This window comes from Aedes aegypti, chromosome 3, assembly GCF_002204515.2.
Source record: "Aedes aegypti strain LVP_AGWG chromosome 3, AaegL5.0 Primary Assembly, whole genome shotgun sequence".
Classification (NCBI taxonomy): Eukaryota; Metazoa; Arthropoda; class Insecta; order Diptera; family Culicidae; genus Aedes; species Aedes aegypti.
Window position 1 is genome coordinate 327,523,844 of NC_035109.1, and position 25,512 is coordinate 327,549,355.

At 36.0% G+C, this 25,512-nt stretch overlaps 1 protein-coding gene across 1 annotated transcript in view; it reads left to right on the forward strand.

Annotated features, from left to right (window-relative positions):
* The first annotated feature begins 6,946 nt into the window (after positions 1 to 6,946).
* The window catches only part of LOC5572184 (ecdysone receptor), a 754,961-nt gene continuing 736,395 nt past the window's right edge, over positions 6,947 to 25,512 (forward strand). Inside the window, exon 1 of the mRNA XM_021854524.1 lies at positions 6,947 to 7,828. The gene's annotated coding sequence lies outside the window, so the exon portion shown is untranslated. The remainder of the gene's footprint in view (positions 7,829 to 25,512) is intronic.

Here is a 25,512-nt window from a genome sequence, read left to right on the forward strand (position 1 = left end):
TCATATATGCTGTCTTATAAATTCATTTATAAAATTTTTCTGTCTACCAACATTATTTGCGGGTTTACGTATTGAAAACATAACTTTAACATAATGGCATGGCAACACATGTTCTAAAATTTTCTATCCCCATAAATACGAAAAAAGGTCAGAACATAAAATTAAAACTGATATATTGAACACACATACAAGTGTCTATTCGTATTGTGGATTTCTTCACAGCAATCGCAGAGACACTGAGCCTTCACAAAACGAAAATAAATTCAACACATACGAGCGTCTAATAAGGTATGAAACACACAGGTGTCTATTTGTATTTAAGACTTTCTCAAAGCCTTCACATAGATACTGAATCCGCCTTCGCAGAAGGTAATTAAATTCAACGCACACAAGCGTCTAATAAGATAAAGGGCCAGAACAGAAAATTAAAACTGATATATCGAACACACATACAAGTGTCTTTTCATACTGTGGATTTCTTCTTAGCCTTCACAGAGACACTGAATCAGCCTTCGCAAAACGAAAATAAATTCAACACATACAAGCGTCCAATAAGGTATGGAACAAACACGTATCTATTTTTATTGTAGACTTTCTAAAAGTCTTCACATAGACACTGAATCCGCCTTCGTAGAAGGTAATTAAATTCAACGCAAACATGCGTCTAATAAGGCTAGACGACCCTCTCAGGAGAGCAAGAATAAAAATATATGGCACACACACAAGTGTCTATTTGAATTTCCTGAAAGCCCTCTCAGAGGCACTGAAACAGCCTTCACAGAAAGAAAAGAAATTCAACGCACACAAGCGTTGTGTAAGATAACACGTCCCTCCCAGGGGAACAGGAACAAACAAACTACAGAAGGTAAATTAAACTTAACGCACACGAGCGTTTAATAAGGCAAAACGTCCCTCCCAGGGGAGCAAGAACAAAAAATAACAGATACATGGTACACACAAGTGTCTTTTTGAATTTCCTGAAAGCCCTCTCAGAGGCACTGAATTCGTCTTCGCACAAGGTAATTAAATTCGACGCACACAAGCGTTTACATGGGTTTTTTCAAAGCCCTACATGGATTTCTTCAAAGCCCTCACAGAGGCACTGAATCCGCCTTCTCAGAAGGTAAATTAAATTCAACGCACACGAGCGTTTAATAAGGCAAAATGTCCCTCCCAGGGGAGCAAGAACAAAAAATAACAGATACATGGTACACACACAAGTGTCTTTTTGAATTTCCTGAAAGCCCTCTCAGAGGCACTGAATTCGTCTTCGCACAAGGTAATTAAATTCGACGCACACGAGCGTCCATTATCCATCAAGCATACACAAGCGTCTACTAGAACTGTCGAGTTGTGTTTGTGCCTACCCAGGGCTTCTGATTTTTTTTTCACTGAAGTGGCAATTATGTGGACGCGCACGAGCGTCTTTTGGTATTTCTTCGTAGTTATCACTATCACAGCAGCGGTTAAGAAAAAAATGTAGCTAACACAGCAACAGGTGCCGCTCAAACTCTCATCTGGCTCTTCTCCCTTTTACACTAAAGCTCCATTTCTTATCACATTCCATGATTAACAGTCACCAATTAATGAGCTTATATTCTATATTTCAGACGCCATTTTTTTCATATTGTATTTCATATTGCAGTCGCCATTTTTTTTTTTTTTGCGAAAAAAGCCAAAGCTACATGTTTTACATCACCGAAACTCAGTCGTTTGAACACTTTTTAGCACTATACTCACTTTTTGGGAGCGCGGTTTGCGCCATTGTCGAATCCGCCGTTCATCCTTGGTGAGTTTCGATTTTTCGGCCAAACCACTATTCATGCGCAACGGAGACGAGAGCTAATTACGTGCTTTCACGTTAACGTATCTCCAAAAACTGCCTGACCTGTCTCTATTTCATCATCCATCTACCTCTCCAAGCTTCGCTAACTCCATGCATTCCCACACTTACACACCCGTATCCCTTGATACATATGTGTATCTCGCCAGCCGATCAATGAGCTCGTGTTAAGCTGCTAGTGCCGAACAATCTCGAATACACACTCAATCCATTCCGGGAGGTGCCTACCATCGTACGGACACGGTTTATGGAAAGAACGAAGAACCGTTATACATACATCTGCAGTTGAGATTTGTGATGCACTGAAACAAATGATCTGTTTTGGCTCATTTAGTTTATTTTGTTTATTTGATCCCCTTCTACATGATATTATCTGTTTAATTCATATGTATTAATTCATTTATTTTATTTTGCTTATCTGTTTCCCTACAAGCTGCATTATGTAATAGGAGCCGTCTATTTATATTAAGTATTGTGGTTTCTAGATATTGAAAACCTTTCAAAAAATTTTTGCTCGAATTTTATGGGCGTAATATATTTATCTACAAAACCATGAAATATATTTGAGAAAAAATCGCGAGTAACGTAGAAGATTAGTAAATTTGTTTGAGATCATAGTAAAGACAAAAACTTCTTAATATAATATATGGGGTTCGATTTTTAGGAACTTTTATGAAAAAAGTCTCGTTTTGAAAATAAGTGGGGTGTTAAGGAATTATCTATTCTAACTTTTCAAAGTTACTAAACTCATTCGATTTATGCCGTAATATATTTCAATATAGTTTTGGGTTGTTCCGTGAAGTTAACCTGCAATGTAAAGTTAAGGAATCTATTTGCTAAGTAACTGAATATCACCAAAAATGACTTATCTCAAAATGTATCCAAATTGGTAGGAAAACGTAGATAAAAACTGATTAATGTGAATATGGGGTTTTCATGATAATATTTTCAAAAGTTGTTCCATCACATTGGTGAAAAGTTAGGAAATAGGAATGATTATCTTATTTGAGATGGTTTTGGAGCTATTGATTATTTTAAGCACTGCCTAGGTCTCAAATAAACAATAATAATGTAAGGTTTTTTCCGAGCTCTTTTTGGAAAACTTTTTATTCTTCGTGTGTTAAGTGTTTTTGAGCATTGAAAACATTGTGATATAGTGTGTGCGATTTCCGCTCTTTATTGGAAATTTTTCGTAACGATTTTTCCGATCATGCCAATTCTGGGTGTTACATGCAAATCCGTTATTTGGTGTTGTGCTTTATCGAAAAGGCAAATTGGACACTTGCCCTATTCAAACTTAAGTCATGACAAGGTTCTAGGATACGAATACTGCACATAAGTATTATAAAATCTTTACAAGGCAATTGTGCGATGCACTGATAGCTTGCTTGAAAATAAAATCAATATGTATATGTCTTCTTCTTCATTCTGGCATTACGTCCCCACTGGGACAGAGCCTGCTTCTCAGCTTAGTGTTCTTATGAGCACTTCCACAGTTATTAACTGAGAGTTTACTATGCCAATGACCATTTTTGCATGCGTACATCGTGTGGCAGGTACGAAGATACTTGATGCCCTGGGAAGTCGAGAAAATTTCCAACCCGAAAAGATCCTCGACCGGTGGGATTCGAACCCACGACCCTCAGCTTGGTCTTGCTGAATAGCTGCGCGTTTACCGCTACGGCTATCTAGGCCTCTATGTATGAGAGATCTAACAGTTAAAATAAAACGGTTAACGGTTTCAGGTGATCTAACTTGAATTATATTGAAGTAATATTATCTTTAGATTGAACAAGACTTTGAAAATTGAAAAGACACATCTACGATATTGACCTTGCTGTTGGCATTATATAGTTTTATTTACAATGCTCAAAATCCTTAACACCCCATTTTGGGTTTTCGTCAAAAATCACACATTTTCATGATTATTTCAGAAATCTTCCATAGGATTGTCTTCATTACACTGCGGAACACGTTTTTGTCTCCAGCACCAAAATACCGCTATTCACTTAATTAAGGGTTGCTGATTCCATTGCCGTTTTCAGAAACATCATAGCACGTCTAGTTTTTGAGATATTGACTGTTGAAAATGCAAAAAAATGACTATTTCAGCCAACTTGCATGCAAGTTTGCCAGCTTGTAAGGTAATATATTTGGCCTAATTTGCCACAGAATTCAAACTTTATGTGTATAACAATACTTACCATCAAAGTTTGTATTACTTTCGATACGGAAAAGTTATTTTTTGAACCGTATTTTGTTCAATTATTGACATACTAGAAGTTGCTCGAAATTTAAGTAATTTTTTTTCTCATCCCTTAACACCCCATTTTACGGTGCATTAAAAAAAACTTACATCGTAGTAGCAGTTGATTTGTTCTGACAACCTATGGACCTATGCACGGGTTCACTATTTGACGTTTTAGCGATGCCGGATTATTTATGTGACCATGGAAACCAGTGAATTCGGCACCGCTCAAACGTCAAATTAGTGAACTCGTGCATCGGTCCATATATGCTCAGTTTAATTGTAAAATGTTCATTCCTCAATAAACCTTCCTAGAAGCTAGACATAACTTTAGTCCCGTTAAATATGGTAAATCATTGACTTTCTATTCTGTTTTCAATATTATGTTTCCATAGAAAGTTCACAAAGTACTTCTTCATACTTCATTGTTATATTTAAGTATCGTCGAATGAGTTTCGCGCAACAATCGATCACTACAGGTACATCGATATGGTACGCCATGAGTGGAGTGAATTAGATGTTCGCATGAACCGATTTATCATTTATCATCATTTTTTACGAACTGTACTTTGTGGCTGTGAGCCATTTCAACGATTCGTTTAACTTTTAGTTAAAATTTGACAGTTCGATAGTTATTTCTTCTCTGGTTGAAAGTTGCTCTGGACCAGAGTTAAACTTGACAGTCCATAATTTATTTTATGCACCCGGTAATTTTAGAATAACTAATCATCTATAAACCTTCTGAAATACTATTAGTCTATCAAGATTGAAATGGTCGACCGCGAAGTTAAATTTAACCACTGAGTAGAATTTTTTGCGTGCCTTAAGTACAGTCAGGCTCTCTTGACCAATGCTGGGAATGGTAATACCATTTTGCTTCGAATTGCTTGACGCTTCGAAAGCCGGACACTATTTTACATTTTTAATAATAGACTATTTTTTTTAAATGAAGAGCCAAGTATTATGTCCTATTGATGTCAAGTGGAAATGACAAAAAATGCTCAGATTAATGGTTTTATGTGAAAAATACTCAGTGTCCGGATAAAGAAGCATATTAATTGACTGCAAATTCGAATTCGATTCGAAGCAAAAGTGTCCGGAATTCGAAGCAATCTATTAATAGTGCCCGGATTTCAAATCAAGAGGTTTATGAATTATAAAAATGGTGCTTGAAATTAACCCGGTGCTTAAGTGTCCGGATTTAGAGTCAAAATGGTAGTAGTAGGCTTGAATTTCGAGAAACTCACGTGGCTCTTTCAGTACAGTAGTTAAAAAATGTGAATCTCATCAAGTAGCCTATGTTAACTAGAGTGAAATTTGACAGGTAAACAATTTATGTTTTAGCTCAGTCATGAAAAAAATCAACTACCGTTTTGATTCATATTACGGACACTTAAGGCCTCAGTGAAGTGTTACTCATCGAAAAGCATATAAAATAAATCAGTTTGTATGATTCCTCCGCGTCATTGAGCCTTGAAAACCCTTAGCTTTCGAATGGTGGGTGAAGATTTTGATTGCGCAACATGAATAATTTTAAATAAATGAAAATATGTGGACTTTCCATGCTTCTTATTCCGGACGCTTGCTTCCTTTGCCTTGATTCCCGGACACTTCGATTCCAATTCCGGACAGCTCATGGAAATCATTAATAGAGAAGTCAAATGATCGAATGAAATCGCCCAACCACTAAACAGACGTCTAAGGCAGTTGGGCATTGTAAATTTTCATAGGTATTTGTGAAAAATACTTATTAAAACAAGCTTTGAAAGGGCGAACTTTTGAACGACAAAAATTGAAACATTTCGTGTGAAATGTTTCCCATACAAAGAAGAGTGTCCGGAATTGAAAGCTGTCCGTAATATGAATCAAAACGGTACATCACTATGAATGAAAACTGCCGACAAATTGCAGTGTGGGAAATGAATGTGGTAACGTCTTATAGGAGACCTGACTGTACTTGTATTGAATGTTGCATACAATATACACAAAACCACGATTCTGATCAAACTTGAGTTATTTCTACAAAGAGCCAAGATATAAAACTCAAGATTGATTATATTTAAGATTATCATTAACCAATTATTAAAAATATCTTCTAATTTGTGTCTACTTTACGCAATATTTTATTTTTCATCTTCCATGGTAACATTGCATTTCACCAGAATTTGGTTTGCAGGCTTATCAACAGAATAAAATATTTCATAAGTTGTCTCGTCTTTTTGATTTATTGCGTTAGTTCTATAGGGGCTCTGTACTGTTTAAATTTTGTATGGGATTTGATGTCTACTGAGCTCGTTGTTTACTAATTTAATAGCAGAGTGTGTGTTAAGGAATGATTTTTGTGCAGAGCCCCTTACGCATGTATGAGAAATAACAAATCAGTTAAGGTTTTCACTGGTTCATGCAAATTTTCCACAACTTTGACACAATTTTTGACGTCTTGAGCTGGTATAAGGATTTTTGCTTCGATGTCTCAAATAAAGAGTATGAATTTACACCAGCACTGAAGGCCAACAAAGAATGTATCGCTGTTTATATTTTGTTTGGTTAAATATTAGTATGATTTGTACACATGAATTTGAGAGTGAAAGAACTTTTATTCAACTTTCATAGATCTCATACTGATTCAGAGATTGGGAACGCAATACAGTCGAATACATGCTGTCGTCCGTGAAACAATTATACGTATGTGTTTGTATCTTTTAGTACAGTTGTATTCGTACCATCTGTGGCACTGTATTTCCATTGGATGAAGCGAGACAATCCAATTGGAGTTTTGACAGTTCTCCTCCGTACCAACAGGGCCGTAGGAAGGAGATCGATACAAAAACAAAGCATGGATGGTAAATACTGCTGTGCCCATTAGAAGGTGTTTGTGAATGGACGGGTGGCAATAAGCAGAAGCGACTATCTTTGGACGGACGGATTTACTTTGCGTGTTATATTTGTAAACCTTGTCTCTTGTCGGTGCTTGGTGCAAGTGAACTAAACCCAAAAATACGAGGGCCCACGACGAATGTGTCTCGAATGTCTACGCGTTTATATCCGGAGAAAAGTCGTGCGAATTCGTGTGGTTTGGAACGTAGTTGGATTGTGTTCTGAACCAGGATTTAAGTGTTTAATCGTATTCCCCATTTTTTCCCTGTCGCGTTCCGTACACAATAAGTCGATTTCGGTCAAAGGAGATCAAATCGCAGAATCTCTCCATGTATAGCACTAGAGAAGCAAGATAAGCGGAATTCCGTAGTGGCGTCATAAAGGTGTAAATCAAAAGTGAGGAAGATTGCAATTTCGGGTGGAGGTTTTGTGTTGTTGTCGTCGTTCTTGGGATGGTTCCGCAAATGGAGTCTGAGATTGAAGACATCGCGATGGAGGAAATACACAGCTTGTGAGTCACTTTCCTGGGGGTTCCGTGTACTATAGTGAATCTCACCCATGAAAGGTATTTGCATGTCCCAGAAAAAAGTGATTTCGTTGCAATATTCGCCAAAGGCGATGTGTGTGAAACAAGGTGTGAAAACTTCGATTTTATGTGTGTTCTTGATCGACTATCAAGAGTGGTGCAATAATCCTTGAGAAAAGGGAATGGGAGTTGGCAAAAAAGGTGCGTGTTAACCAGTGTTTTCCCTATTCAACTAATATGCTCCACCGAGCAATAGCTCTCCTGGTTGCTAGGTGAAAGTAGGTGTAGTTCTATCGGAAGTGTAAAACAGAACGCCTGAACGCCCAATTATGAGGTAAACAATAATTGTTTTGTTTAAATTGCAGTTGTTTGGTTATTTTTTTTGTCGTACACAATACAACACAGTGTGTCATCATAACTGACATGCGTCTCATAATAATTGACCGTAGATATAGTGTAAAACATAAAACATGTTTTGCATTTATCAAATAATTGAAAATGCTGTTCAATGCCATCAATAACTGTAATTGAACTTGTTTCCAATACATTCAATCATAGAACATATCAGATAAACGACGAAAGCTCAATTCTCGAAAATTTTTATTAAGATTAAAAATTCATCGAGGCCATACCTCGAATTTTCGAGAGCACAAATCTAGAGAACCAGACAACCGTTCGCGCTTCACCTTAAACGAGAACAGTTCTCAAAACTACATAAATTCGTCTGAGATCTAAGATAACCAATCTTCTTCAAACAATTCAATTTTCCTAGAACACGAACAGGCATTCGACTGCTGTTGTTACCATGATCTATAATTTCAGCAAGATCTCCTTAAAGCCCTGTGCAACGTCGATGAACTGTCATATTTTCGTTCAGCACAATCGTTTACAGACTATAGTGAGATTAAGCGGTGATTGGAACAGTGATTAGATCTCTAAATCAAGTGATTTTTTGCTTGCCATACAGAAAGATTACTTATCATAAATTGCGAAATGTTACACCTGGCTGTTTAATTACGAACATATCTTCAGAAAAAATCATCATCAAAATCTAGACATAATGTAAGTTTATATTTCCGTTGGAATTTCTGTCAGACATCTGCGCAACTTTCAGCTTGAACACCTATAGCCATGAAGAACATGAGCTAGAGCTACAACTGGATACAGATTACAAAGAATGAAACTGATGACTTCTTCATCTATGCCACCTATGGAACAACAATTCTGCGCTAATCAATTCAAGAGCCTGATGTTCAACTGTGGACTAAAACTTGCAATTGACATCTATTTCAAAGCTAGAAGATTCAGCTGACACCAATAGGAAGAGGGATCAGTAATCGATTGTCAACGTCCTTTACTTCGAATACTGATTTTAGCTACCTGACTCAGTTCTGTCAAGGTCTATAAAGAATAACGACAGTTATAAGCAACAAATCTCATGAGAGATGTTTTAAGGACACGTTCCAAATCAGCTGAGGATATTGAATAGCTCCATAGATCTCCTCTAAATACTGGCGAGAATTTCTGGAAAATCAATCGAAATCTTTCTTCTTGGATACACTACGAATGAACATCATGCATGGTCAAAGTGTTTCCTCGGCAGTCAGCATGGCTCTTCATAGGAGTTTATCTATGATCTGTTACCAAGGACAACATTCATTATTCGAACATGTCAGTTTGGCGACGAGAAGTCTCTTGAGCGAGAATACCGAGTACCGACAATCTTCAGATTGTAATCATCTGAATTCTAAAGAAATACTTCCAGAGCACCGAAACAATTATGCAGGACGTGAACACATAATGGATTCTTTTACAATAATTCTTCAAGCAATTCAGCTTCATCCTAGAACACCTACTGACATTGGACTTCTTGTGTAACAGATTCACAACTCCAGCAGGTTCATGAAGCCCTGCACACCGTCGATAAACTGTCATATTTCCTATCGCCACAACCGATTGACGACTTAAGTGTGATTTGATTTTAATACAGTGGTTGCAGGATACTGCTAAAATACCTTCGGAAATTTAACTGAAAACTGGACAAAAAATTCCAACGAGAAGTCCATCTCCAGCTAATGCTACGATTGCATCCAGATATCCAAGAATGATACTAATTACACAGACAAACAGACGTAACACGTAACAGACATCATAGTCGCGAGAGCATGTACGCCCAATGCTAAAATCACTGCATTTGGCCGATGGGCTAACAGGTGTCGGTAGTATGTAAATGTCAAACACGAACAAAAACGGTGCGAACGCTGCGGGGATGGATTGACCATCTACATTCTATTTGAATCGACCGTTAAACAACAACAATGATGAGAGTTAGACGTTTACCTATGCTGGTACTTTTCAACTTTGGTGTTTTTTCGTTACTAGGCTCAGCTCTGTCAGGGTCTATAAAGGATAACTAAAGGTATCTGCTAAAAATCTGTTGACAAAGGTTTCAAGCAGGCGTTGAAAATTAGTTGAAGAAAATGAGAGAATCATGCCGGATATCTAACTTGAAACGTGGATCTTGCAAGGAATCGTTTCGCGATATAATTAGGAATCCCTTGATAATCTCGCAAAAGTAGAAGCTTATCATCTTATCATCAGCCAACCAATTATCACGAGCTGAATTTATTAAAAAAAATCTTCCTAACAGGTTTGTCGTAGGTTTCAAAAAGATTTGACAAACTTTCAACGATCTGCATAAATTTACCGGTGACATTGCAAGGAGTTCGCAAAGTATAACGCAATAATTTCATCGAATATTTTTTAAAGAATCTGTATACTTTAAAATTTTCAAAATTCGTGTGCTATTGATTTGTAAGGAATCCCATCAGAATCTCTTCACAAATTGCTTAACACTGAAGGGGGTGGGTAGGTGGCATAAACTTGGAACGGCTTACACAAAAAAAATGAAAAAAAAAAAATCATTCAAAAAGCGAAACAAAAAGGTGATTGTTGAAACTCAATTTCCAGCATTTTGAAATGTTCGGTTGAACTCCGAACATTTCTTGAACCTTGATCAAGAATCAGACAAGACTCTTGTTAAGAATCATCTTCTTTCTGGCGTTACGTCCCAACTGGGACAAAGCTTGCTTCTCAGCTTAGTGTTCTTATGAGCACTTCCACAGTTATTAACTGAGAGCTTTCTATGCCAATTGACCATTTTTGCATGTGTATATCGTGTGGCAGGTACGAAGATACTCTATGCCCTGGGAAGTCGAGAAAATTTCCAACCCGAAAAGATCCTCGACCGGTGGGATTCGAACCCACGACCCTCAGCTTGGTCTTGCTGAATAGCTGCGCGTTTACCGCTACGGCTATCTGGGCCCCTTGTTAAGAATCAATGAAGGACTTAAAAAAATATTCCACGAAATCATCAAGAACATTAAGATTTAGTTTGTTCAGGGAATTTTTGAAAAACGTCGCATTGAGCTCATTAAGAGATTCTTCCAGGTGTTTCTGCTACATTTATTTCCCAGGGAAAAACACTACCAATTTCTAAAGGTTTTTAAAAAAGTGCACCAGAATTTATAGAAACATTTCATTCATAAATATTAAAGCATGTAATATAATAATAATCTTGTTATTTTAGGATTTTCTTTATGAATACCTCACGGATTTATTTCTCAGTATTTCTCTGGAGGCATTCCTGAGAGAATTCCTGAAAATAAACTTTCAAGACTTATCTGAGAAAGTCTCATAGCATTACTGGAAGAATTTCTGTAAAAATCTTAGAAGCAATCTCAGGAGATAGCTGCAATCCTACATAATTCCAGAAAGACTAGTTTTAAGGAAATCCCTAGAAATTGCTGAAGAAGAAGTCTTTAGTCTGAACTTTAGAAGAAGTACCAGGAAAATCGATTGATGAATTACTTGATAAAATCTTGGAGGATTTAGGATTATACGGTAATACTTGTCGTAATGTCACGAGGAATTCTCAAGGAAAAAAAAATATTGGGTCTTAGAGAAATGATTGCTCTTATGCTAAAAAGAATCGAACTTTTATCTCCTGGCTCTTTCTAGGTTCTGTTCTTTTTCTTGGTTGATTTTTGGTCTCATTTCGACCTCTTTTCGATTCCTTTTATTTATGTATTTATTTATTTATTCTCATTAAGTAACATAAGACTATTGTCTCTTTGAATTGTTACCTTTTGTAGAAAGGGGCACAGAAAAGTGCATCAACATATCAAAACTAATTCAGTTACAATACAATAATTCATCGCTTAAATCTAATTTAATTGTTAAAGTGCTCTGTACATCTCTTCTTAAAAGCTGAAAGGTTCTCCGACATTACCCGGAAAACCATTACCCGGAATGCAATTTACCGGAAGACCATTACCCGGAAAACCATTTACCGGAATGAACCATTTACCGGAAGACCATTACCCGAAAGACCATTTATTATTTCTCTACAATGTTTACTTTCCTTATTAACGTCATTTTAACCGTTTTACGGCCATTTAGGTCAGTATGTTTTAAGTTAATTTTTTGCATTTCATATATGATTCACCCTTCTTTTAAAAATAAGCAGTTCTTTCAACTTATCTTATTGACAATTCGAGTGACAATTAGAAGTTCGGCAGTCAAAACTTCGGCAAAGTTCGGCGTCGGTATTCTAGTGCTTCACCGACGCATAAGAAATGCCTTTGTCGGCGTAGCCCTTCATTAGATTGCCGACGTCGAACTTCGGCGAACTTTTGTTGGTGATATTTCATTTCTCTTATGAACTTCGGTCTAAAGTTAATCTGAATGCACAATGTCTTATCAATTCACTGAGTCGAGAATGACCAAATATCTTCCTCTTATGATTGCTTATTGTTCTTTCTAGTTTCTCACCCTAGAACTAAATTCGGGGTACAGACATTCAGAGGTATGAAATTCGGAGAAAAATAGCAAAATCAAGAAAACTCAAGGCAAAAGTAGATCTATTAAGGTGCAACATTTCGGACCATTGCAACATCTCGATAACCAAGGTACCAAAGTAATACTTGATTTTTTAGCTTTCTTTGAATAAAAAAGCTAAAATGAGAATTGCACTGTTGTATGTTGCTTTCTTTGCTAAATTTGTCTCTAAACTGTTTTAACTTAAGAAGATTTTTAATTGCAGAAATGTTATATTTACTCAAATGCACCATATCTTATTTTATAGGCGATATTTTCTAAAATGACTTCGGTGTTATTTGGAATCAAATATGCATAATACAAATAACTCTTCTTATACTCTCTATCCTTGCCTGTAGTGTTTCATTTTAAAGCCTAAATTTGAAGACATAGTTTTCCGATTTATATCAGGCGATTCTTTTCTAATTAAATCAGTAATAAATTACACGTTCAATCAAATTCGTAATATTCGTTCATAGCCTATGGCCTACGTTGCGGCAAAGTGAAGCTATGCAAAAAGATTCAGATGAAGTTGGTAGAATTGAATACCGCTGGTTCAAAATTATTTCTGGTTGGCCAGTTTGACGACTCTTCAAAGTACTTATATACTCTTCAAACTATAAACGAATGCAAAAATGATCGGTTGATTTAAGGCTAATAACTGTAGAAATGCTCCTAGCACAGTTAAGAAGCAGGCTTCGTCCCAGTCGAGTCGTGACGCCGGTAAGAAGAACAACATATTTAGTCCATAGCAGTTTGGAGATGTCTTTTGAAGAAGTGTATATGGAAACCGAGGGTGTCGAGAATGTCTTCTTCTTCTTCTTCTTTCTGGCGTTAGGTCCCAACTGGGACAAAGCCTGCTTCTCAGCTTAGTGTTCTTATGAGCACTTCCACAGTTATTAACTGAGAGCTTTTTTTGCCGATTGACCATTTTTGCATGTGTATATCGTGTGGCAGGTACGAAGATACTCTATGCCCTGGGAATCGAGAAAATTTCCTTTACGAAAAGATTCTCGACCAGCGGGATTCGAACCCACGACCCTCAGCACGGTCATGCTGAATAGCTGCGCGTTTACCATTACGGCTATCTGGGTCGAGAATGTCATAACATAATTTATGCATCAATGAGAGAACAAAAATTGTATACAAATGTACTGATGAACATTTGGTTTTCCGGGTAATGGTGCATTCCGGTAAATGGTTTTTCCGGGTAATTGTACATTCCGGTAAGTGGTCTTCCGGTAAATAGCATTCCGGGTAATGGTACTCCGGGTATTGGTTTAAAATCGTTGCCGTACAGGGACTTGTTGTGACGTGAGATAGCGTATTTTCTTGCACGGGAACTACGTAAGGGCTTCAGTTTTGTATAAAGATATTCAGGAGCTTTTGTTCTTGCAAGTTTGGATAAAAATAGGCAACATCTTAGCTGCGAGAATTTTTTAAATGGACAGCCTATCAAATGATATTGAAGATAAGAAACTCGATCATATTTATTCAAAGTGATTGCAAATCTTACACAAGCATTCAAAACTACTTGCAACCTTGATTCAGCATACTTCGACGATTCGGTTAAAAGGAAATCACAGGCAATGAAATAAGGTAGAACTAAACTTTTGAAGAGTTTTAATGTCCGTACTTAAGAAAGAGGAAACTGCATATAGAATTCGTAAACTTGCATATATTTTCCCACATTGTTTGAAAATTAATTTATCAAATTTGAAATTTGTTTGAGTCATAATACCCAAGCTTACACCTTCTTCCAAATACGCATTGACAGTATTGTTCAGCTTCAGAGTTGGTTTAAATATATTATTAGATTGAGAATGGCTTAGGAATAAAGCACAAGTTTTATCGGCATTTAGCAAAAGCTTGTTTCTTAGAGACCGTGCATGTATATTGGACAAATTTTCATTAATTTTCTCGGAGATAGTTATGGCAGTATTTTCCATAAACCCGAAGTAAAACTGCAAAAATATGTATCTTACAGTGTTTTTAAACTTCTGGCAGATCGTTGATGTAGAGAGAAAATAGAATTGGCCCTAGAATGTGCCCGATGATATTGGAAGATAATTGGAAAATATTCCATTGTTCAGGACCGTTTGAGTTCGGCCACTCAGATATGATCTGATGAGATTCTTATCGAGAGTAGAAAATCCAAATCTAGTTGTGAGTTTTTGACATAATACATCATGTGAAATGTTATCGAAAGCTTTCAAAAAATCTATGAGCAGAAGCACAACTGGTCTCCCTTCATCCAAAACTAATCCTATGTCATCGAAAACCTTCAACATAGCGGTTTTCGTGCTATGTTTTTCTCGATACCCGGATTGCTGTTTAATTAGCAAATTCTGCTGGTTGATATAATTGCAGACTTGATTCGTAATTATGCGTTCAAAAACTTTCGACAACGCTGAAAGTATACTTATGGGACGTTTGTTCTGCAAGCTATTGATATGAGTTTTTTCTTCAAGGGTAAGATTTTAGTTTTTGTTTACCATTCATCGGGAAGAGCACTGATTGTAACAATGGAATTGAATAAATGTGTAACAGGTCTAACTATAAGTGGATCGATTGATTTTAAAATGTTTATAGGTAGATTATCCAAATTTGTGGCATTTGATTTCATATGATAAAGGGCATTGATTACATCAATTTAATTTACTTGGTCGAAATAGAGAAATTACTAGCAAAATTTGCATTAATCTCATTGGATTCAAATTCATTTTCTGAACTCTTAGTTCCCTTAACAACACCGATATTTTCACTCTTTTCAATAACTCTTTAGAGGGAAGTTTCATATCTAAATTTTTGTTCATAGTATGCTCTTTTTGTCTGGCGAATGATTGTTGATGTTTTTTGAAGAATCAAGGAGACAATTTTGAATAAAATAATTGAGATATTCCTGGATTATTTCAAGTGTCAATACTGGAATTCTTGGAAAGAAAAATGAATCCCCGATAAATTTCACACTTTAAAAATTACTTTAAGAAAAAGTTTTGGCGAAACCCTAGAAATAAACAAAATAATTATTTACATATCTTAAACGAATAGGATGTTTCTCAGAAAAAAAATTTAGAGATAATATCTAAGAAGGATTTTGAGAATACCATCAAATAAATTCCTGAAAAAATCTGTGACATTAGTTTTGCAAAAATCCCATGAGATCTTAGTATAACTTCTGGAGAAATTTAAGGCAAGGGGCATTTCTTGAAAAAACTCTTAACAAATTCTAACCCTAAATTCTTAACTAATCTTCAAATCTTTAATCTCTGTCTCATGTCAGTAAAGCGGAATCGTCGTTGATCCATCACCATCCTCTACCATTAGCGTACAAAGCGGAATATTTCCAAAAAAGGACACCGAAAGTATTATGACAGTGTTGATACACGATTTAGCTGATGGAGATTCCCGCTGCATGCATGCCCCCTCTATTAAAAGCGAAAAGCAGGTATCGAATATCTCTTTCGAATTTGGGTCATCATCCACCGAAAAAAAAAACAAACCGGATTCATCGAAAATATGTAGGCCGCGTTCCTTGCCATAGCGGTGGATGGTGGATGATAGTTGCACTAGGTTTGTTTAGAATATGGGGCGAAGGATAGAAGCATGGAATAATTTGAAGCCCCAGAATTGTTGCCGTTGTTGTTTGCTGCTAGTGGCGGGGAAGCGCAAAAATAAAACAGGAAGCTGTCAGCGAATTTGTTAATGCTCGCGTTATTGTTTTGCTCGGCTGTTTACTGGGGGAAGCCCGGTGTCGATTTCAATCCATGGAATGGGGTTTTCGGTAAGCTCACTGAAGAGATAGGACGAAAGATCGGACCTATCGATGTTGACAAAAATAAACGGAATACATCATATTCTTCTTGACATAACGTCCCCACTGAGACAGCATGCTTCTCGGCTTAGTGTCCAATGAGCACTTCCAGAGTTATTAACTGAGAGATTTCTTTGCCAAAGTTGTCATTTTCGCATTCGTATATGGTCGGCGTTAAGTCAGAGTGGACCAAGTGACATTTTTCATGTATTGAGAAAATTGGTTTTAAAGTCTAACGCTTTGTTATATTTTGACTCGTTAAAATTTTGGGTCAATATTTCTACACATCTTTGTGTTACTTCCAAACAATATAATGTGAAGTGATAAACATGAAAAATCATAACCCAAATCTCTGATACAACGATTTTTTGATGGTCTATGTGTACTTGGTCCACTTTGACTGAACTAAAGACCATCGTTCAGTGAGTTAGTTCACTCTGACTGAACAATTTCTAGGCAAATAACAATCATTTAATACTTGTTTGGTCAAATCTCTAAGATAAACAGATTATCAAGATCTTTCGACACCAGTATCGTGAATTCTTCAATAATCAGTGCCAATCCCGTAATCAGTGGCATTACGATAGCTTGAAATTTAAGGTTTTGCAGGGTCAGGGCATTGAAGACCAGAAATATTCAAATATGCGTTCAGTCAGAGTTGACTTAGTGAAATTCTTGAGTACCGATCAAAATATACTGGTCCAATAAACGGGTTTCTATTGCATTCCACACTATAAAACTACCATAAACTTCAATCGGACTCTGAAATTGACTCAAAAAATGCAACAATCAATCAGTTTATAGTCTGCACAGAAATTGTTGCAATCTAAATCAAATGCATCGAATTTAGTCATATTTATGAATTTCTGTTCAGGGATGAGTAAAAGAATCATTCGATGACGAAAAATCTGAAAAACCTCTTGAAATGTTTTTCATTTCCTCGCATTCCTCAGCGAGCTGATCATTTTCTCTGTTAGGTAATAAGTACTTGCTCCACCCTGACTGCATACTTTTATCGATTTTTATTGATCATTCAAAATTAATTTATTACATATCTCTCACAGTTTACAACATTCATCAAATCTGATCAGAATGAAATGGAGGTAAGGTGAGGAATAATCCAATTTTCCCAAGTTTTGTACTTGGTCCCCTCTGACTTAACGCCGCCCATATCGTGTAGCAGGTTCGGAAATGTCACATTAAATTTTCACAGTTCTTCAAAAATAACTTGAATCTTAACTTTTAGATTTAAGCAATTTCTTGAAAAAAGACTTCAGAAACATTAACGGCTCAACTAAAGTGAAATTTAAGACAAATTTCGAAAAGCAAGATTTTTTTGTTGGAAATCGTCAGAATATGTTTTGGATTTTTGGCAAGAAAGAAATTTTCGGATTTTCTTGGAAAATAGCTAAAAATTTGTGAAATTCTTTTACATTTCCTTTTTTTGTGAGATGGAAGGTGTTATTCATTTTCGATTTTGCGTTAAACAACTTTAAAGGTTATTCGCTCTTCCTAATAAATGGCCTTGTTACACTCTTGTACGAACTCAAACATAAATTTGATTGATTGCTATAGTTATTTTCACAGGATTTGTAAAAAAAAGGCAAAAAGTTATCGCATTGTTAAAAAAGCATTTGCTCGTCATTCAAGGTATAGCACATGCTCCAGATTGCCAGAGGGGAAAGTACACATAGAAAGCTCTCTGACTACATGCAAGGGGCGTTCCGATTGATGTGTACTCTGAGGCAATGAACTTGTACTTGAAAATTCGTTTATTATCCTCCATCAACGAAACCTTTATCGTTCCGATGCCAAAATTCAATGCACCACAGCACCAATACCCACACATTTTCAGGTTACTCCTGCTGATGGTCCATATTTTTTCGGGGAAAGGTGGAGCATATTGCACAACTTCTTAATCGTGCCGGTTGTTGCGACGTAAGGAACCCCAACATCAAAACGAGCAGGGTAGGGTTACCATATTTGCACAAACCGGAATGAGTAATTTTTTTCAACTTTTTCTCAAAATCAATAGTTCAGTATCTGTGGCGGGTTTGTTTTATTTTTTCTTGTGTTGACCATTTTTTTTTTAAATTGTGTGTTTCCGAAACCTTTTCTTTTATTTTATCTGGTTTATGGAATAAATTAACTTGTATGATGGGCAATTCTGAGAAAAAAGAAATGTAAACAAGGTTCAGGCCAAAAAAGATTACATGCACTCTAGAAAAACTACGTTTGGTAACCCTAGAGAAGGAACGGTCACATGCGCAATGCACATGCGATTTTGCTCTACCACAGCACTGTTGCAATTGGTGTTGGTACTACGATGACGGGTAGCTAGGTAAGGTACATACCGAACTTCATTTTGTCGTTTTCGCGGTCAGCGTCCGCTGCTGACTGCACCTCCCGCAAGGGACCGAAGCATACGACGAGCGTGCGCTAGGTCTACGATCTACGACAACAATCGTCGTCACCCATTACAGAACCAATAAACGACCAAAGCGCGACCTCTGCCGTATGCGATAATATTAGTGGTTGGAAGATAGGTACCCGATCAGTGAGTTACACAAAATTTCTTCTACGTGAAAGGAAATAAGTTTGAGATTAAACAAAAAGTCAATATGCTTAAATTTAAAATTTACATTATGTTGTTTTCCATAACTTAATTATAAGAATTAATTGCTGTCGAATTATGTTGCAATCATGTTTTAAACTAGAACAGCCTTTGTTATTCGGGCCTTCCTATTCCAGTCAGGACGTGATGCCAAGAAGAAGAGCCTTTGTTATTGTATCTTATTTTATTTGAAAAATAATTGTGTTATAATTCTATCCATCAACTCAGGAAGCTCCTAGCCAAAATGAAACAAAATCTGTTGTTCGTAACAAATCCTGACATGATTGTGATACAATGTTATTATCATCCACTGGTCGGATAATAGGACTCTGGCCGTAATAAATATACGAGAAGCGCGTTTCACTAATGGTGTTTGTTTTTGGCGTTATTTCCTTTTTTTTGGTTTCGTGAGTTTGTTTGCCTTCTTATTAGAAATGGGAAAATTGGAAATAACTGGCAGCATTTGCGAATGCGTTTGAGGAGAATTTTGGTCAACGAACTGCCATGTTAGCGTAGGTGACGTTCTGACACGATCGTGTCAGAATGAGCTGTTTTATTTCATCCTTTTCTGTTCTGCATATTCATATTCATACTTTCTAGATTTTTGATTCGACCATATGTCATAGATTCAGGTTGACCTATAAATAAAGATGATCGAGCACTTATGGTAACTCTCTGTCTTTCAAGAGAAACTTTGAAATTTTGTCTTACGGTCATTTACACTAAAATCATTTCATATTTCATTCGTATATAAAATAAACCAAAATGTAGGACACAGCTAAATTGCTGGTCTTTAATCAATATATCAAAAATGTATAATTTAGTGTCTTTTTTAACGAATGTTTGTTTGAAACCTGCTCGAGGTTTTGCTATCTAATAATGATTGTGTGCATCAACGAAAAAGATTGCATCATGGCCACGAACAATTTATATTTTTTTCAAGATAACTGATTTGATCATTCAGTACAGTTGTTTCAAAATCAAGTGGAATCTTTGTTACCGATTCTTCGTAGCAAACAACAATCTAATAAAACCATCTGGTGCAGAATACAAATTCAAATTTTAATCAGCAAAATTCTTGAAAAAATACCGAAGGAATGTAAGATAAAGTTCAGAGATATAAATTTAACGGAAAAATATCATAATAATTAGTGAACAAATTTTTAGATCATTTTCTAGCGATGTTCCTAAGGAAAGCATTTCTTGGCAACATGTGTGGTAATTATATAAAAAATTGACAAAAAACAATTGCAGTTGAGTTTTCAAAAATGTATGAGTGAAGGGTCAATAAGAAGCAGTATAATAATCTAGAGAAATTTTAGCAGAAATGTCTAAAGCAGGCCTGTCCAACTTTTCGTCTCATTTTTGACATAAATGATTGATGCGTCCGCAGTAAAAGTACGATATGAGAAATTTTTACTTCAAATGAGAGTTTTCTTTGTATATTGTATATCTATTTGATCCATAAGTTAAAGTAAAAATTATCTTACATTGTAAAGCTACCGATACAGTTTGGTCGAAAAATTCGTGTGGCCCGCTGGTCAGACTGAATTTTGCTGTTATTTTCCTCGCTAGCAAAATTAATGTCAAGTAATTCAAATCTTTATACAGTGGCATTATGGCAATAAAATGGATCCATTTTTGGCAACCTTTTTGAATACCATAGATATTTGTACCTTTTTGTAAATATTATTGTGTCTGTTGCTATAGTAATTTGAATAACAAGCCAACTACACACCGACCAAATTCCAGAGCTCAATTTTCGTCGATATTCCCCCAAATCCCACCAACTACTAAGGGCTTTCGTACGCGCCTATTTACTTCGGGATGGTCATGGGTCATGCATTCGTATCGTTTCATGAGGCCATTAATCACCTCCAGTATCTCAACTAGAGAATAACCTTTTTTCTTAGGCATTAATAATGCATGACCAGGCCACATGAGTCTGCTGGTGGGTGATTTACTTAATGAAACCACAGGGACCTTTCTTTTGTTTCAACGTATTCTTGAGGATATCTGAAGATTCCTAGCGGGCACTGAAAGTTTTTTTTGCTGAATCCTGAGAATGTATAATTGGTTTTTGGGGAGTGGTTATTGGGAATTATGTCCAATATCTGGTGATTCCTAAGAAATTCTTAAGATTTCTAGGACGTTCTGTGAATTCCTAGCGGATTTCTATTGGTATTTTGAGTGTGTCTGGCGAAATTTTGGGGTTTTTAAAAAAAATGTTTCCAGAGTAATTCAGTAAGTACCAGTGGTAGCCTACAAGTTATTAACTATGGAAAATTTTCATCGGAGACTTGAGGATTTTCAGAAATATTGAAAGGAAATTTTAAGCGTGATGCTGAAAATTCTAGGCGGGATTCTGCGGATTCCTAGCAAGATGCTTCAGATTCCTAGCGTGTTTCTGCAGATTGCTTACGAGAATTCGAAGATTCCTATCAGACTATTGAGGCCTTACAACAGGATCGACGATTTAATAAGGTAGATTTATAACATGTATCAAGCTCAATTTAAACGCATCTTCTTCTATATAAATAAAAATGGAGTGGTTTTTGTATGTCACGAAATAACTTGAAAACGGATCAACGGATTTAGGTGAGTTTTTCACTGTTGCACTCGACAAGGGATGCGACGTGTTAGTGCAAGGAACAAATTTAGGAAAGCCTCCAGAATAAACGGGAAAACGGGAGAAGACTCAGGTGTCATTTTGTATGGGGGATTACATAACGTTTTGCAACAGCCTACTTGATGGCAAGACGAAGTTTGCTGGGACCTGAGACAGCTCACTGGCAATTGGCTTGTTTTCTTGCCTTCTTTGACCTCTTTCTTTTATTCTTTGGTTGTGCACTACGGTAAGATGAACTTATTCTGGTCAAAATTATATTAACATCCTGTAGTTCACTATGAAAGAGAATATGAATATCAAAAATCAATAGTAGTTTGTCAACACACAACTATATTTAGTAATTCAAATTTTTGAAACGTGAAATTATCGAAAAACACCTGGAAATTTTAATTAAGTTTACTTGAGTTTGACGGTTTTTCACGCTCTGCCCTTCGAATGTGCGGTTTTCCAAGGACAGTTGATGACAGATTCCCATGGCTTTTGGGAGCTCGCAATCTAAGCCAGCTAGCTGTCTCCTCTCTCTCAGACCGGGACCACTAGTTTCAAATAAAAATGATAGAATGCCTGTTTGTGTATTCTACAAAATTACGAGCCGCATTTATGGATGATGAGATGTAGTTGTTTATGTTTGCCCTTTGAATTGCAGTAAATCATTTGTTAAGAGATGCTTTGCTTTATCAGGAACATAAATTAATTCAAAACTTACCGAATTTCAAGACAAAAAACTACTAATAATACTTCACTTTTGCAAAAGAAAAAATCAAATACTAAGAATCACTAGTAAGGCGAGCAAATACCTTTAAACTCTAATATATTGCTTATCTTGATAGATAGACCTATTTCGTCTGCGACTTACAGACTTCTTCAGTGTCGAGTGCTCAACTTGAAGACGACATCTGTCAAGATAAGCAACATATTAGAGTTTAAAGGTATTTGCTCGCCTTACTAGTTATTTTTAGTATTTTATATTTTCTTTTGCAAAAGTGAACTAAATTGTTAAAGTTCATTTGTAGTTTTTTTTCTTGAACATACTCTAATGATCCCTTCCATAAATTTTAAATTTAAAAACAGTGTACTTATCGAATTTTGTCAAATTTTAAGTTGAAGCCTGAAAGGTGAATTGATTTTTAATTTTCATTAAATTAAACCAAAATTTGCAGTTTTGTAATAGCCAGCGCCTTTGCTTTGTCGTTATCGTTGTAAGAATACGGTTATACATTTCATTATTTTGTATTCTTACACAGTTTTAAGGAAAAGTGCATTTCTTGAATAAAGGTCACTTATACGGTTATTGATTTTACGTGACCCACTCATACAAATAATGTACATAAAGCTGCTAAAAAATCATCGAAGACATTTAAGCGATAAAAAGTAAGTAGGACGATGGTCACAATTAACATTACGGGGTTGTAGATTTATAGCATAGTCCCACCCTTCGGAAATCTGCTTCGAAGTGAACCATTTCGAAGTCCCGATGCCATATGGTTCCATAAGAATGATGTTATAACATTCCAATGATGTTCTCAAAACCAATAGTATAAAAAAATGGATTTCGGTTTTGTCACGGTTCCGTTTATGGCAACTGAAAATTTCAAATTTGTTGCCAAAAACGGAATCTCACTGAACATTGATCAGAAAGATAGACTTTTAAGCTTTTGTTTGTGGTAAAAATATCTAATTTCGGATTATTTTTGCGAACGCTCCAATCATTTATGTCAAAAAAGAGCCAAAAATGTTGGGCAAGCCTGCTCTAAAAATATCTTTTGCGAAATTTTCAAAAAAAAAAAAATTTGAAATGTGGGAATTTTGAAGTAATTTTTGGAAGATTTATCATAGATTTTTCTAGAAGAATGTAAAAATCAATTTCTTAACCCGCCCAGCAAATGTAAAAAAAAAATCAGATTGACCTTCAGCCAACTCCAAGGAGGTCCCATAAATAACAAAAACAATACCAAAGACCAAAGTTGGTGCTATTGTGTAATTGAGCTCTCATATGTCGTCCGTAGTCAAAACTATAAAACAAGTCGAGTGGGACTAATACTAGTAAGTTGGGCAAAAGTTGAATGAAAAAGAAGTTGGGGTCATTTTCACCCGACTTAACCCAGTGACCCACCGTATTAACTCCGAACTGTTGGACATTTCCAAAAAATCTAATGCTCCTCGAAAAATCAGACATCCAGATTATTCCATTCGAACTAAAACGAAAGCAATCCATTTGGAATTGTCGAAATGACTTCAAATGAAATTTGAACTTTTGTTCATTTGCTGGGTGGATACGGTCAAAAGAATCTCTTGTATAACGTGGGATCAAATCGAAAATTAAATCCATTTCTTCAAAAATAAAAGCCCTGAAGAAAGCTCAAGATAAAACTTTTGAAAGAATCCTTGCATTATTTCCTAGTGGAATTGCTGGATTCTTGATCTCTCTAGATCAACTCTCAGGATAAAGTCCACTTTCACGGATGTTCTCGATCTTCCGGAGAACCAAGAAATGGCCATTCGAGAGCATGCTGAGGAAATGATGGTATATTAATTGAAGGCTCATCATTGTAAGTCGTTTGAAGCAAAATTCTCAGCTTTCTTGGTCAACTTCCAGGATATATCCATTTTTACGGATCTTCCAGAGGACCATAAAGTGTTCTTGACCAAAATAGGTTACCTCACTATAATACAATATTACCCGAGGGTACATATATTTATTTTTTTGTTTAATTTTAGTGTTGAAACACCATTTACTATGTTTGGCTGTTGATCGAATTTTTACCCGACCTGACCTAGGAGGACAACGGAGTAATTCCGGTCGTCGGAAATAAATTGGTCCACTTGTGGTAACATATGGAACAAAAAGCCTTTAGATTGCCTGTAGTGCAAAACGTATCTAAATTAGTTGAATTGAACGTTCACATTGACAATTTAAAAATAAATCTTCGGTTGGACACAGGTTAAGACAAAAATGACAAAATTATGTTCCCCCTGAAGAAGCCACCAACCTCGTGTCGAAACGTTGGGCAAGTATACTGCTTCGCGTTAGAAAATGGGTTAACTAACGTGCGAAATTTGATTTTTGACCAGCTTCGCCGTGTCACAGCTCGATTCTCAACAGTGCGCATAATACACACGGCGGAGGGCATAGATGCGCACTATAGCGAAGTGACTCGCGACGCGGCGAAGTTGTTCAAAAATCGACCTTCGCACGTTGGTTCATCCAGTTTTAGTCGCGAAGCAGTATAATAAATCTCGTTTCATTTTCTTACAAAACTACAGTTTAACCGTTAGATAAAAACAATATTAGAGAAATCCCGACCAGTAGCTTACAACAAAATAGTAGCACGAAAATATCAAAATTTGTTACTAATGATAAATTTTGTGTGATTTATGTTAAAAGCACTTTGAGTATATGGAAGAAAATAGAACATAATTAAAACAAAATCAGTTGTAATAACAAAGCCTGTTTCAAATCTATTTCAATTTTATAACATAATTTTAACAAATTTTATTATAAACAATTGAATTCAGTTATGGAAAATAACAAAATGAGTTATATTTTTTGTTAGATTTTAAACAAAATGAGTTACACTTTTTGTTTAAATTACAACATATTTTATTTCAATTTTGTTCAGTGTAGAGAAAATTGTGTTATATTTTTTGTTATTTTAACTACTAACTAGCCAAAATTATAACATATTTTGTTAGAAAAAAAACGTGCTAACTGAGTAACAAAACTTGATACAAATCTGTTGCAATCCACTGGTCGGGATCCTTGGAGAATTTATAGATACCCTGAGCATTCCTTAGTCTTATGGGGTACGTACGAGGGTATCCTGTGAAGCCATGCAGAAGGTGTCTAGATTAGATCCCCGGATGGACCGGGACTTTTCATAATGGAAATTTCCCTGACATCCCTGGCTGCTGACAAACACCTTACCTTCCACATGATATGCGAATATATACTTTTACATTTATAGCTCACAGCTGATTAAGCATGATCAAGTAAAAAAAAAATGAGGAGCAATCTCTTTCTCAATGTCCAATATATTTAAGCATAGCATAGACTGACTGTACATATCAATGGTTGCTACTCCG